The sequence below is a fragment of the Pseudoliparis swirei genome, chromosome 11, assembly GCF_029220125.1.
Source record: "Pseudoliparis swirei isolate HS2019 ecotype Mariana Trench chromosome 11, NWPU_hadal_v1, whole genome shotgun sequence".
Lineage (NCBI taxonomy): Eukaryota > Metazoa > Chordata > Actinopteri > Perciformes > Liparidae > Pseudoliparis > Pseudoliparis swirei.
Genome location: NC_079398.1, coordinates 10,795,385 through 10,810,262, shown reverse-complemented (window position 1 = coordinate 10,810,262; position 14,878 = coordinate 10,795,385). Strand labels below are relative to the sequence as shown.

The window sequence follows — 14,878 nt, the reverse complement described above, 5'->3', positions numbered from 1 at the left end:
CCATAGCACGGTCAATTTTGATCCAATTGGCATGCAACTAATGCCAACATGTTCATAATTCAATGCCCAATCTTGTGATATGCGAAGGTATGTGCTCTACCGAGTGCCCATTCTAGTTTAATGTGTTTTTGTTGAAATATTGCTTTCCGAGTACATTATTGAATGCCCATCTGATCCTCTTTTGTTTCCTGTTACACAGTGAGTGACAGAGAGAAGATTCTGGACCTTTACCCTCCTCCACGATGTTGTAGCAGTGGTACCATGTGAAACCTGTGGCAAAGTCTGATCCGCTTTTACATCTCTCAAGGTAAGGTTTTGTTTATATTTCTATGTCGGGAAATACGGGAATTAGAGGAGATTAATACCTCTATTGATACCACTCTCATGTCTACAGCGATGCTACAACCAACTAGCTTTGCTAGCATAAACAGCTAGCTTGGCTAGCATACACAGCTAGCTTTGCTAGCATACACAGCCAGCTTGGCTCTTTTCCCTGTCTATCAGTAACTCTAATGCTCACTGTAATAGCTTGGTAGATTGTTTGATCTGGACTTTTTTTAAAGAAAACATTTAAGAGCAAGCTATGTTTTATGGGGATTTATTGCATCCCCCCCAACCATGTGTGCTAAAAAGCTAAATACCTTGCTGGCTCCATCTACAGAGTGGAATCGAAACTTTTCATCGAAAACCCTCAGCGAGAAACGGAAGCCTTAATATTTCCGCCGTGGAGGCTTGTGATAGAAGTGTGTTCCTATTGGATGGAAAACAACTCTTCCAAACAGAGATTTGAGGTCGAATGCGTGCTGGATCTGAGTCACCTTCATACGAGGTGACCTTAATTAGGCCTCATAGTGGAAACTTGTGTTTTGGCTATGTCTGCCTCTGGTTCCCCCTGTAGCTGACACCTGAATCGTGTTATTTGGTTTTCTGTGAGTTTGCCATTGGAATAGTCGTGTTTTGGCCACTGTCGTCTGGATGCGCCGGGCTCTGCGGTGTGAAATCAAGACGGCCCACTTCAGCAAGAATCTCGGGGTTTGACTAATGGCATGATGTCTCTTTTTTGCGTGGTTTAAAAGCCTTCACGTCTGTCTGATGTTCACACTCCTTGTCATTATCGCTTATCTCCCCGCTACTTCTTTCAGGCGGGATCATGGTAGCTTGTCGTTTTCACGTAGGCTTTCTCTGTCAGAGATCCACCTCTAACCTCCTTACCCCCCTGAGACTCTGCTGCTGATCCTCTCTCTCTCTTCCCTAGCTTGCTCTCCTTTTCCCAGGGGGAGTAAGTGGGGAGAGGAGAAGATAGCGGGGGGCATATTGGAAGGTAGAGGGTAGGTGAGTGAAGAGAGTTAGGAATCTCTCTATCCAACAATCCACATACGTATTGTTAAGTTACTCGGATGGAGAGAATGTCCTGAATCCAACGATGTATAATAAAACGTATTTAATGATAAAGATGATCAACAACATGTATGTATTCTCCATCGAGGGCGTCCACGTGCTTAAAGCCTCTCGATTGGGCAACGTGCAGTTCCTTGCAACAACACAGCACGCTACTGGCTAACCGCTAACAAAAACAGTCCCACGTCAAAATAGTTCCCCTACTTCCGGTGGCTTTTCCTCTTCCGGTGTTGCGCAACAAAATATCTCCGCCTGAAAACAAATGTTTTTACGATCTTTAGGGAAAGCCTCTAACTACAACCTCTTATTATTAATACATTGTATTCATACTTGAATACTCTTACAGTTGTAATACACATAAACACATGGTTACTTTCTTCTATGTTTTCCTAATACATTCTTCATACTATTCTTCATTATATCCCTTATAAATTATCGTATTATGTATTAATTTAAAATATACATTCTTTATATACATGTGCAAAGAAAAACATGACAACAACTCTACAGTATCTTTCTGTCCTTCATTTCAAAAGAATAATTGTAGGGTTTAGTTAACGTATGTTGTGGTGTGTACGTGTGTGAGAGCTATACGTTGGGAACATGTGACCCTCACACATCTCAGACCTGTGCCCATAAAGGTGCTACAGAGGTGAAACTCACAGTTCTTAACTCTCTCTCTCACCTTGAATTCTTCATTTAATGGCAGAAGTCTTAAAATGTGTAAATGTTGAATTGTAAATGTGGCGCAAACAGCCACTTTGAATTTGATTGTGAAGGTCAAAGGTCAAGGTAACTGCGACCTCACGTCCGCCCCTTCTTCCGTAGAAGACAACATCTCAGGAATGGATTGAGCTCATTTCTAAAATGTTGGCAGCCCACTTGCACTCCAGGATGAACTGATTTCAAATGCCGTAGTCAAAAGTCACTGTGACCTCACGGAGCACCTTTTTGAGAATTCACGTAGCAATAATGACAATTTCACACAAATATTTAATTGGACATGACGAGCAACATAGGCCTCCAGCTGCAGCCATGAATATTTGATATAAGTAAACTCACAGTTATGTAGTCTGTAACCTTTTGATGATTGATTTATGGCCAACCGTTCCTTGGGCAATAGGCACGCCTTTTATGTATGGTACATTGTGTATTCTCCTAGAATATACACACACACACACATATATATATATATATAAATATATAGCGTGTGTGTGTTTGTGTGCTTGGTTTCCTTTTCTGCAGCCGACTGTCAACCTTCGTTGTGAGTGTGCAGACACATGGAGGGTTTGGGCTTTCTGTGCTTGCTTCAGGGTGAGAGGTAGTGAGCGATGCAGAGGCAGACAACTAAAGGAGAGGAAGAGAGAGGAAGAGGAAGAGAGAGAGAGAGATACATTGCAATGCTTTGTAAGTTCACTCGGAGGCCTATATGCCTGTGGGAGAATTCAACTGGCAACCCGAAAACTAATGCTCTCTTTAGTGCTGGATCGTCCCTGTGTGTGTGTGTGTGTGTGTGTGTGTGTGTGTGTGTGTGTGTGTGTGTGTGTGTGCGTGTGCTGAAGCCCTCAATAGCTCAGCACAACAGATCAAAGTCAAAGTCAAGTCTCCCCCTGTCCCCTTCTCACTTTGATGAATGGATGAGTGGATGGATGGAGGGAAGGGAGGACCGATAAAAAGGGAGAATATGCAGAGCGGGATGAATGAGTGACTGGAAGTACAAAGAGTTCAGAATGGATTGACGGACATGTGCGTGTGTGTGTGGGTGGAGAGAATACGTGAAGATGAATGAAACAGCGGCTGGATGGGCTTGACCTTTGATCCACCCTCTTCAGAGATTTAGTTACATTTCATGACATTTTATTTATATTTTGTCCCTTCATCACTATTCCAATCGACCAGAGAAGCGTCCTTTTCTTCTTTCTAATGGTCTTATAATATGTTTCCCTCTCTGCTTTTCATGTTTTTTCTTTAAAGTCCTTTTCCAGTCTTATTTTTAGCATCCTGTTAATACTTTTAATTTTTTGCGATGGCCTTTCCCTCCTTGTAATGTCAAATTACTTTCCCACTTTCAGCGTTTCTTTTCTTCTTTTCCCCCTTTCGTCCCGTATTCCATTAAAGAAATCTACACTTTTATTGATCCACATGGGGAAATTCTTCTCTGCATTTGACCCGTCTTTAGTTCTTAAGGAGCAGTGAAGAGCCCGGGGAGCAACTGGGGGTTCAGTGTCTCGCTCAAGGACACTTTGACATGCAACTAATGGGGTGAAAGGGGATTGAACCGAGTACCTTGTGGTTACGACCACTCATCCTAATGAGCGACAGCCGACTCTAATACCCCCTTAATTATCTTTTTCTCTCTCTCTCGTTTCCATCCACATTCCTTCTTTCTTCTCCTCTCCGGTCCTCTCATCTCCTGCTTTCCTTCGTTAACCCACTCTTTACCTTCTCCTCTCTGGCAGCCTCTGACTATAGGTGTGTTTGTGTGTGTGTCTGTCTGTCTGTCTGTCTGTGTGTGCGTGTGATTACGTCGCCAGGCTGTGTATGCGTTTATTCTTCTCTCTCTCTCTCTGAAAGACTGCCTGGATCCTTAGGGTGGGGGTGGGTGGGTGGGTGGGGGAGAAGACCTGCCGAGGGCCAACCAGGCCCGGGTCACCAAGCTAACCTCTTCCACCTGCTTCTCCTCTGGCCCCAAGGGATAATAGGTGTGAGGAGGGTTGAGGGGAGGCAGAGGAGAGGAGGGGAGAGATAAAAGGGAAGAAAGCAAAGGGATGAGAAGAAATGCAAATACACAAGACACACCCCCCGAGGTATCGAGCTCGTCATGATTAAAGCTCCCCGTTTCTTTCCCTCTGTTGTTCTCATGTGCAGTTGTTAGTCATGCTGAACACTCCCAAAGTGTTCTTTTCTTTCTCTCTTTAGCTTTCCTCTTGGTCAGCAGCAGCAGGCAAACGCTTACACACCAGCCGGGCCCAGATATCTGATATAGAATACAGAAAAGAAAGCAATTTAACACGACATTAGACATTATGCATTATGAGACAGCAACAAAAGTACTAGAGGTTGGTGAAAATTGAATAAAGGGCTTTTAAAAGACTTTTCACATTGCATACGACATTGCACGGTTGACCAACAATAACAGGATTTCTTTCTCCAAAATATTTCATAACCCCCTCCAACTATGCCACACATGGCACAATCCTGTATGAATTTCTCCACACAAGTAATCTGGATAGATTTAAGAAGGCAGTATACAAGATATATATAATATATTGTATTGTTTACTTTTTAATGTCTATGTCGAGCTATACACTGATCAATGTTGGTCAAGTGAAGGGCTGAGCCTGAGCCTGAGCTTTAGCCTGAGTCTTAGCCTGAGCCTTAAGGTGCGTTCACACCAAAAGCGCAACTATTTTCCGCGTCGCCCAAAACGCGTGAGTTTACTCGCTCGACCATTCACCGTGTTCTCGCCATAAGCGTCGAGACGCTCTGCGAGGGGCGGGACTTATCTCCGTGTCTCGTCTCCGTAAAGATCGTTATCATTTCCTTCATCCACCAGAATAACTAACCACTAGTTCTGCTTTATACTTGTTGTGGACGTCTCACACACTAATGCCCTCGTGTTTGGGTTGATGACATCACCCGTAGGCTCACTCAGCTCGGTCACTTTCACCGATGAAGTTACTGTTACGTCTGAAAGACTTCCGCTTCCAGCGCTACGAGAGCGGAACTCAAGAGCTGATTGGCCCGAGTTACGAGATGACCGCCTCAAAGTTGAAATATTTCAACTCGGGGCGAAAATTGCGCCGCTGCCCACATCGCGTCGCCCCAAACGCCCCAAACTCGCTGCCCGGAAAAATTATCTTCAGGTGCCATAGCTGCTGCTGTGGAAGTGAACTAGCCACCACTGGACACACCCACACTCTCGGTAATTAGAAGAGTTGCTGTTCATTGTATGCGGCTATTCGCCTTACACAAGGAGAGCATGCTTTTTATATATTGCTGCTGTATTGTGGCGTTTTTTTCTTGTTTGTGAGATTTTGAAATGTGCGCTACAAAACACCGCCCCTCAGCATTTACTTCTTTGTTTGTGTGTGTGTGTGTGTGTGTGTGTGTAGGAAGCAAGTTTCTGTCTCTCTCCCAACCTCATCACATCACCCACAATCATATCCTTTCTGACTCCCTCTACAATTCTCTCCATCTCCCTGTTGTTCCCTCACCCTAGGCTGTGGCAATGGAGTGTAAAACAGGATGTGAGGGAAGCCATACTTGTTTATTTTATCCTGAAAGCTCACAGCGCTGGACACAGACAGGATGGTTTTGTTTTCACGATGTGAGTTTTTAATGCAAATGTGATTTTGAGATATAACAGCTTTAGGAAAATAGAAAATCTTGACTCCCTGTCTCCAGTACTGACAAATGATTGTGGCAAAACATTTGTTTCCTTTTCTCGAAATCAAGCAGTGAAGGGGAGAGTAATTACGTCAGGATATAGCAACCCTGTCCGTGTAGAGATGCAGATGAGTTCATTAAAACCAAATAAAGACACAATTATTCTCAGCAGATGCATGTTTTGAGGTAAAAGTCAAAAGCCCATTGCAGACATTGCTCCCACTGCTGTCTATATCGGAAATTCCATTGTGTTGTCATATATTGTTGACTGTGAAATATATATTGTATTTTTCATTTTACATTAAACCCATCCCTCTTCACACGCTGCCCGCTGATTCTCATGCAGCGAATGGCAACAGAGAGAATGCCGTAAAGGCACAAGCTAGATTCATGGACGTGTAAAAAGCAACGCACTCTTTTATCAATGCATGATGTGCTGTGTCGGCTGGGACACGATTGATTCATGGTAATAATTAGATCAGTGGAAATGTAAACAAGGAGAGGAAAAAACATTAATCAGCCGTGTTGTGGAGTTCAATCACTGATGTTTACTCAGAGCCGACGTTTGAATACAACCGAGTTCACCGTTTATCACTGAAATATTTTACTTTGAAAACGTGTGAATTTATTTGGTGTAAAATTAAGTTGAAAAAACGGGGATTTTAAATATGTTTTTTTAGGTCTACAGTCATGCTTTCTAATACGTATATTGTCTGAGTCAATACAGTTACAATCCTCTTTCAGTAATATACTGGTGTAAACTGAAAACAGTGGCTTCCTAAAATGTAGAAACTAAAGGAAAAAATGTAATAAATAAATGTATAAATATATATATATATATATTCTTTGGAAAAAAGTTTGGGTTTTGGTGAAATGCATTCTGTTATGTGAATCCAGAGATAATAATTTCTACTCCGATCTACATGAATCTCACAATCTGCTATAGTTTTAGAAAGTTAGAGTGTAATATGCTGTATGTGCATAACTACTCGAATGTTTTTGCTATAAAATGCATGTGTTTTAGGGCCCTGCTCTGGCTGAGGATATGCAGCCACAAGAGTAATTGGCTTGTTCCTCATGCGTCGGCTGTATTCTCTGTTTTTAATATAGCCGTTTCATTAATGCACGTCAAACTCTCCACATTTCCCTCTTTAAAACCGATGTCAGCCAGACAGTTCGGAGATGCTGTCCCTCCTTCCCTCAAGCGTCATGCGTCTTTACCAACACGTCTGCTGCTTTCGCCTGCCTCCGGTCTCTGTTGTGCCCACTCTTTTTTTTTTTTATCCTTCTGATTCCTCCCCTCCTCTTCTTTCTGCAACGAATATCTATTTCTTTTTCTCCCCTCTTCATCTCCTTCTGTCTTTCTTTCTCCTTGTTTAAATGTGTTGTTGTCGTATCGAGCCCTTTGTTTTTTTTTCTCACCCTGGATTTGAGCGTTGTGAATGTGTCTACCTTCCCATCTGCCTTTACCGTGTCGATCTCTCCATCCTGTCTTTCTGGTGGTAAAAATAGATGCTCTAGCACATCCTGAATCCCTAACAAGAAGCGGCGTGGAGCTGGATCGTTCCCATCTTGTGTCGAGGTGTGTTTTTATTGTGGAGATTAAAGGATAACGCTGGTGTTATCCAAGTTCATATGAGATCTTTCTTCTCCAATTAAGTCTGTGTTTGGCCTTGGATGCTAAATAACACTTTGCTTACTGAATATGATATATATCCAATGTGAGCTACTAATATTTTTGTGTATTTTATGTATTATATTAAATTCTTCCTGTGTTCCATCTTCATGTACTCTTACCCAGTAACATAATGACTGATATGTACACATATAAACAAAAGAAAAACATGTTTAAAAAGGTACAAATCTAAAAATTATTAAAATAGCCCTAGTGGTTGCAGAGATGCAGCCTTTTTAGTTTGGGTATGCAATTTTCGGAGCAGAGGCCTAAAATAACTTGGTGCTTAAAAGGTTAATATAACGTTTGGTCCAAGACAGCCCAGACATATTCATAAACATGAACAACTCTCCCAAACATCCCAAAATCCGAGTTAAATCCCTTTAATGATGGACAATTGGTAATGTGATTAAGTCTAAAGACTTCCTCCAGGACTGCAGACCTGATTGAGGAGTAATCAGTGGCATTGGACACACCTGGGCCCGGTGTACCTGTGTTGTTGTTGTTGTTGTTGACACATCTCCTCTCAACCTGAGCTCCATTTTCTTCAGGGGGCGTGGCCAGATTATCCAGCGAGACTGAATAAACCTGCGCTGGAGCAGGTTCAAATGTTTGTATTTGTTGCTATGGTGATTATTCCAATCTTGCTTCGTGGAACCGAAAAGCCGCACTTGCGTTACCTCATCCTCGAAATTATCTCGCTAACTACGTTAGCCAGGTACGAGAAATAGTGCCCTGTAACTTTGTCGTGGTCTCATTGTCCACGGAGCAGCTCCAGACTGTTTGCGTGAGCCTGTGGTCTGTGATGTGAGCTACAGTAGCTTGTGTTCAAATATTGAACTCAGGCCATGAAAATAGCATCTCAGTATTATTATATTAATTAAAAAAGTTAAATAACTGACAGTTTTCAACCCATACAGTCGTAGCTTTGAATCCCTCCACATGTTGCATGCAGAGCACTGCAGAAGAAGAAGAAGAAGAGTGATACTTGGCATTCAAAGAGTGTCGCCATGAATCATGCTGCTCTTTATTTCCATGTCCTCCTGTGGCTTGATACGTTTGAGTTACATCGTCTTCTGTATTATGCGTCATCCAGTAGCTGTGTCCCTATAGTAGGTTGTCCAGGGAGGAAATGTATTACATATATATAGGGAACATAAAAGTATTTACATAAACGAACAAGTTAACACACAAAGTAGATGAGCGTTTAAAAAATAGATTCGGTCGCTTTTTGCTCCACTGCGCCCATGATTTGTTCTCGCTGCCCGTCTGTTTTTGTTCCTCTAAATCCATCTGTCCCATTAAGCCGTTGTTAAATGCTGATGCCTGTGGAACATTGAGACAGGAAGTGCACAGCGGTTGTCCAAATATGGATGCGGAGATCTGTAGTCATTGGAGAAATATGTTGTCGAGTCCCTCAACAGGAAATGTGCTGCCTACGCCTTCTTAATGAGTTTTTCGTGTGTGTGTGTTTGTCTTTTCTGTAAAAAAATAAAGTCTCCTTAACAAACCAGCAGCAGTGCGGCGATGATGTACATATCTGTAAATGGTACCTTCGTCATTACAAAGCAGCGCTATTATTATTCCGATGCCCGCCGACTGAACCTATTAGTTCTCTCTTTCTGCTTACAGTAAGACGATCTCATCTGGTAAACAAGCTCCGACATGTAGTGGGCGAAGAGAGCCGAGAGATGAAATGTCAAGGCTTTATGGGTAATTAGCGGTATTATCACACTGTTTTGAAGCCCTCTCAGCTTCATATGATGCCCGGGTATAACACTGAGGGAAGAGAAAGTAACAATGTACTGCAGAGGGAAGTGCTGTCGGTGTCCAGGATTGTTTGACAGAACAATCGTCACCTGTGCCGGCTGCCCGTGGGTCGGGAGAAATAAAACTTCCGGAGGTCCACTCATCTGGGCTGGAACTCTGAGCTGAGAGTCAAACTAAACCTCAAAATGTGTCAAACTGATCTCACTTACAAAGATTTAGAGAACGGGCGACTTCCAACTATTAGCTATTATTTATAAAGTGTGTTTTTTTTCTCAAATGTATTCACTTTGGTTAATAATGAAATTCATCACACGTTTGTGGGAACATTATAAAGTTAAGGTATGGAAAGTGCATGGCAGGATTATTGAAGTATTTCCTGTTTGGCTCCAGGACACTGATATGCTGCATGGCTACCCCCCCCCCCACCGGGGGTCTCTTTCCTCCCGTCAAGGGGGGATCTGCCACCACCGTGTTGGAGATGCATCACTGGCTCCACTGCACGTCCTCTGCCAAGTTTCTCCCACAAGCAAAGCTTACCATAACCGCCTGAGGTCAGCCATGGCGGTCCGTAGGGGGGCTTCTCAAGCTCAGTCTTAGATGCCAGAGGCGCCTTTTGTCCCGGGGAAAACCTCCAGTAGATCCACTGTAGGGATAGAGGCCTAGGAGGCGGAGCTTCGGTGTGATCTCAACGGCCTATAGCGGCATCTTGAGCGCGTCAAAACTGACTATCTTTTCCGAAAGCTAACAATGTAGTTTTTCTTCAATTCAATTTATTTTCTACAGATGTCCTTCCAGAGGGCTTTACAATCTCTACACATACTACGTCGTCTGTACCGGGACCTCACATTGGCGAAGGAAAAATTAAACCTCATTCATTTTGTATATTTTTAAAAGGCTGCCTGCTTTTGTGTGTTGATTTATATTGTAGGAGCCCAATTATGGAACAACGTTAAAATGGATGTGAGAATGGTCAACTCATTTTTGGTGTATTATTTATAAAACTATTTATGTGGGTTATAAGTGTGATTGAAACATCTGTATGGAAGATGTATGTAAATATATATATTTATCTTTTTTTATTTATTTCATATTAATTATCTGATTTATTTGATAATCCTAATTTAGGATAGGAATAAAGAGGCATTTCTGCTTCTACCTATACGTTTTCAGTCTTTCTGTTTTGTATATTATAATACAAACTATTGTCTGAGGGTGTGTTGCTCCTTTACTCATGAGTGTAGACAAAATGCCCCAAAATGGACAGAGCCACGCCCACCTCCTTTCTGTGTGGGTGGAATAAGAGCATCCGGTGTTAGGTTGCGGACAAGGTTTGGACCCAAAAGCAGCAGGCAGAGTTCTCAAAAAACACAGGATTTATTACAAATATCAAGTAGGAACAGGGACAAGAACCGGACAGGAACAAAAACAAACAGACACCGACAAAGCAGCAAGACACAGGCTAAATACACTGGGTAAACGAGACACAGGTGGAAACAATCAGGGAGTGGCTGGGAACAATCAGGACCGAAACAGACAAGCAAAGGGAAGGAAGAGCAGGGAAACAGGAAACGAGACAGGGACTTCAAAATAAAAACAGGAAACACTCCAGATTCTAACATCCGGGGTCTCTGCCCGGCTCATTCAGTCGTCTGACATCCCCTCGGTAAGCCGGCGCTGTGCATTCAGCACCCCGGAGAGCTCCTCCCCGCTCCTCAGTCGTCTTAGTTTGTGGCAGGAGGATCAGAGACTCCTTCGCAGAGCCCCGTCCGGAACTCCACGACCAGTTATCTCAAAGTCAGGAGCCGTGAAAATAATTGTTCCATAACTTCACGACAGTCACATTTTATTAAGCGCGTGTTATTTCTTTTGAGCTCCTTCGCGGAGCAGGTGAATCCAGTTTCCAGCTCCCAGATTCACAACGCCTCAGCGACCGCGAGCCCTTTGAGGTTGACAGATTGAATATTAAGCTCCAGTCGTAGAGGGAGCTACAAACAGCTTTCATCCACTCCACTCTGGTAATTCAAGACATGATCCTCTCGCTTATTTCTTGGGGGGCCGGCCTGATGTCAGTGCGGATGATACATGAACAAGAGTTTACTAATAGCAGACATAACAAAAAATGGAGGAGCCGGTTATTATTTCCTTATTGTATCATTTGCTTCACGCAAGAGCCATTTCTAATGCAAGTTAAATTCAAGGAAACAGTCGGAAGAAAGCATTTCATGCCAACAGTTTGTATAAACTCACCTTTCACAGGAGCCAGTGACTGTTTCTATGACTCTGAAGAGACGAGTATCTTTCAAGGGATACATTTAGATTAGTCACACACTCCCAGGTAATGTAAAGTAATCACACACAGTGCCGTGCAGGTATTTTTATGCAAGGGCTAAAACACACACACACACACACACTGACTGAGGATGACATTAGACCAGGTTGAATTACATGTGCAATACCTTTAGATGTGTGACTTACTGCATCAGATCCAGGTATCAAAGTGCACAAAATGAAATGAATACTCTCATTTATATAAATTTGCGCTCCTACTGGAGCAAACCTCACACATCTGTCACCCGACGTAACAGGGGCACTCAGTGGAGTGCAGATCTCCATCAGGGTGTCTGCTTTACTGTTTGATTAAATAAATACAACCGACAGTTGTGTAACCTCTCGTCTGGGCTGTAAAGTGTCCCAAAAAAACTAATCAAGCAGCAATGTATGCAGTCGATCAGCTGGTTCGGTTCAAAGAATCTCGCCCTCCAAAAATCACCAAAAGCACTAAGCAGTGGAGAGTCGTGGCGATGCCCACACTCACCGTTGAAAGAGTGTGTGTCACACTCACGGACGCACGCACACACACGAATGATCTGCAGAGTTAAACACATACAAACTTAAAACATATCTGGAGAGAACGCAATGAGGAACTCTAATTTCTATCGACTTTTCTTTTTTTTTGCGGACTCAAAATGTCCTCTTTTTAAAACTTCACCGGAACTCTACGTGTCTCCAAAATAACTCACGTGAGCAGCGTGAGGTTTTAGCCTATACTTGATGAAACCGCATATTTTACATCCTTCGATTGTATTTGTGATATTTGTGTTTGTTTGTTTTGTTTGCTTTGACTTTTTTTTGTTTGTCACTGTCTCTTGTCCCCGTGTCCACAATGTTGACTTTCTTAATGCAAGAAGATCCACAAATTCAATTGAATTTAAACCTAATTCAAAGTTATATTAGATTATGTTTCTTTATTTCAATGACATTAATTTAGCTGTAGAAAATACTGCAACAGTCAGCATTTAGTACATACTTGGCTGCTGATGAAAACCGATAAATCACTTTGAAATGTACACGGTACCACTGGCATGACGATAAAGAGAAAGACACAAAAAAAGCTCCAGGATTGAACCTTTGTGTATTCAGAAAAGCACTTTATAAGTTTGAATTGTTATTATCATTGTTATTTCGGATCTGATATTTCCCTATCAGCCTCTCTTTGAGCCAACGAGGTGAGACGGCGGTGTCGGTGCTCCCGTCGGCGCTGCTCCAGCAGGAGTGGATACAGTTACAGCTGTGTGACTAAATCAAGTTAATACTGTAACAACAAAACAATCAGGGGCCAATCACATATCGGCGTGAGGCCGTTGTTTTCACAGCAGCGTCTCTTGTAAAAATGTAAAATGTAATGATCTCTTTTATGTCAACATAGATGTGTATGCTCCTCAGCAGCTAGCTCATAATGCAAAGCAATTAGGTAATAACTGCACCTAAAATCTCTCATATTATATATTACACTGTGGACATACCAAACAAATTATTTTTTTAAAGAATTTCACGAAAGTTAGCAGCCTGTCTGTTTACGGCGCTACGAGGACTGAAAAGTCTCCGAAGTAATTCACTTTCTCTGTAAATGTTGGAGTTTGTTGGCACAGTTTATCCTGGAAAAAACACACAACGGATCACACACCTTCAAACCTCACTCAGCTGAAGTCCTGGGTCTTTACCTGAAATGGTAAAAGGACGACTTGCATTTCTCTGTTCTCGTCTCCCGACCACTCAAAGCTCTTCTTGTTGTTATTCACCCGTTTACACGCGGAGGCTTCCCTTCAGTACCACCTGCCCATCAGGGCTATCTAACATCCACACATGGAGGGGACAGCCTGCGGGGCCATATGAGGGTGATGTGTCTTGCCTGAGGGCACATCAACATGGACTAGCGGGGCCGGGCATCGAACCGCCGATCCTTTGATTGCAGGACGACCCTTCTTCACCCCCGAGCCGCAGCCTCCCCGAATGTCTGAATGTCACTCCATTCAAACGTGTGGGAACATTTTTAAACCAATACAATTGCAAATACGTACAGTGCCTTTGTGATTTAATGATTCTTTTTTTTTTTTTTCAGTAGTCGGAGTGGTGCATTCTACTTATGGCTCTACTCCGTGGTTAACTTTAATTTTTTAATCCCTGAAACCACTGTCAAGTCATCTGTCAAACAATTGGATTCTGACACCCACTATGTAGAATCCATGGCCCTAGTGCCCTGCACAAAACACTGTTCATATAGGCAACAGATTAACACACAAAGGCTCCCAGAAAGTGAATAGAATTCATACCGTTATGCAACAAGTTAACCCCAAAAAAAGAAAAGTAATTTGAACCCGGGGATACAAGTCCCAGCAGTATAGGCCACAATTAAAACAGCAGCGTGTTGAAACGGTGACGTGGGAACCAGCTTCCAACAGTAACATTCATGCAATTCACACATCTGGTCATCATTCACTATATTTTTACAAACATGACACCACTCATCTTATTGATGAGTTAATTTATCTTAATTCTTTTTTTGTATTTTTTTTTTCTTGCCTGGAAACCAATTCATGTCCACGTATACACATACACTCAGACATATACACCTGCCATCATCAATGTATTTTGTTTCTTTAAATAAAAATTTAATTAAATAATAAAAAAGCTCACACACGTACACATGTACACTTGCATTTTTATTTATTCATTTTTTCTCTTTCACAATAACCTGACTTTATGATGTTTTGTCGTCCGCACTGTACCGTCGTCCTCTAGGTGTTATGTCTATGTATTGTCTTTTGTCTTATAATTTAAAAAAATTACAGATATTTTAACAAATACAACTAGAATGGGCACTCGGTAGAGCGCATACCTTCGCATATCACAACATTGGGCATTGAATTATGAACATTTTGGCATTAGTTGCATGCCAATTGGATATAAATTGACCGCGCTATGGTAAAAAGAAGATGTTGACCTTTTCATGACCTTGACCATGACCTTTGACCTGATCGATCCCAAAATCTAATCAAATGGTCCCCGGATAATAACCAATCATCCCACCAACTTTCATGTGATTCGGTTTAATACTTTTTTACTTATGCGAATAACACGCATACAAATAAATAAATAAATGAATAAATAAATAAATACATGGCGATCAAAACATTACCTTCCGCATTTTCAATGCGAAGGTAAAAATGCAATCGGGCACACACCGGCACTCGGGGGCCGCTCATGACGCTGGAGCCTCAGTTTGAGCAGCTTCAGTGGGGCAGGCAACAAAGCTCAAGAGCTTCGCTCAAGGCTGTTAGCTGGGGACTCAAAAAAATAGCGTGCATT

At 42.3% G+C, this 14,878-nt stretch overlaps 1 protein-coding gene across 1 annotated transcript in view; it reads left to right on the top strand.

Annotated features, from left to right (window-relative positions):
• The first annotated feature begins 225 nt into the window (after window positions 1-225).
• lrfn5a (leucine rich repeat and fibronectin type III domain containing 5a) overlaps window positions 226-14,878 on the top strand; it is a 60,805-nt gene continuing 46,152 nt past the window's right edge. The window contains exon 1 of the mRNA XM_056427301.1: window positions 226-307. The gene's annotated coding sequence lies outside the window, so the exon portion shown is untranslated. The remainder of the gene's footprint in view (window positions 308-14,878) is intronic.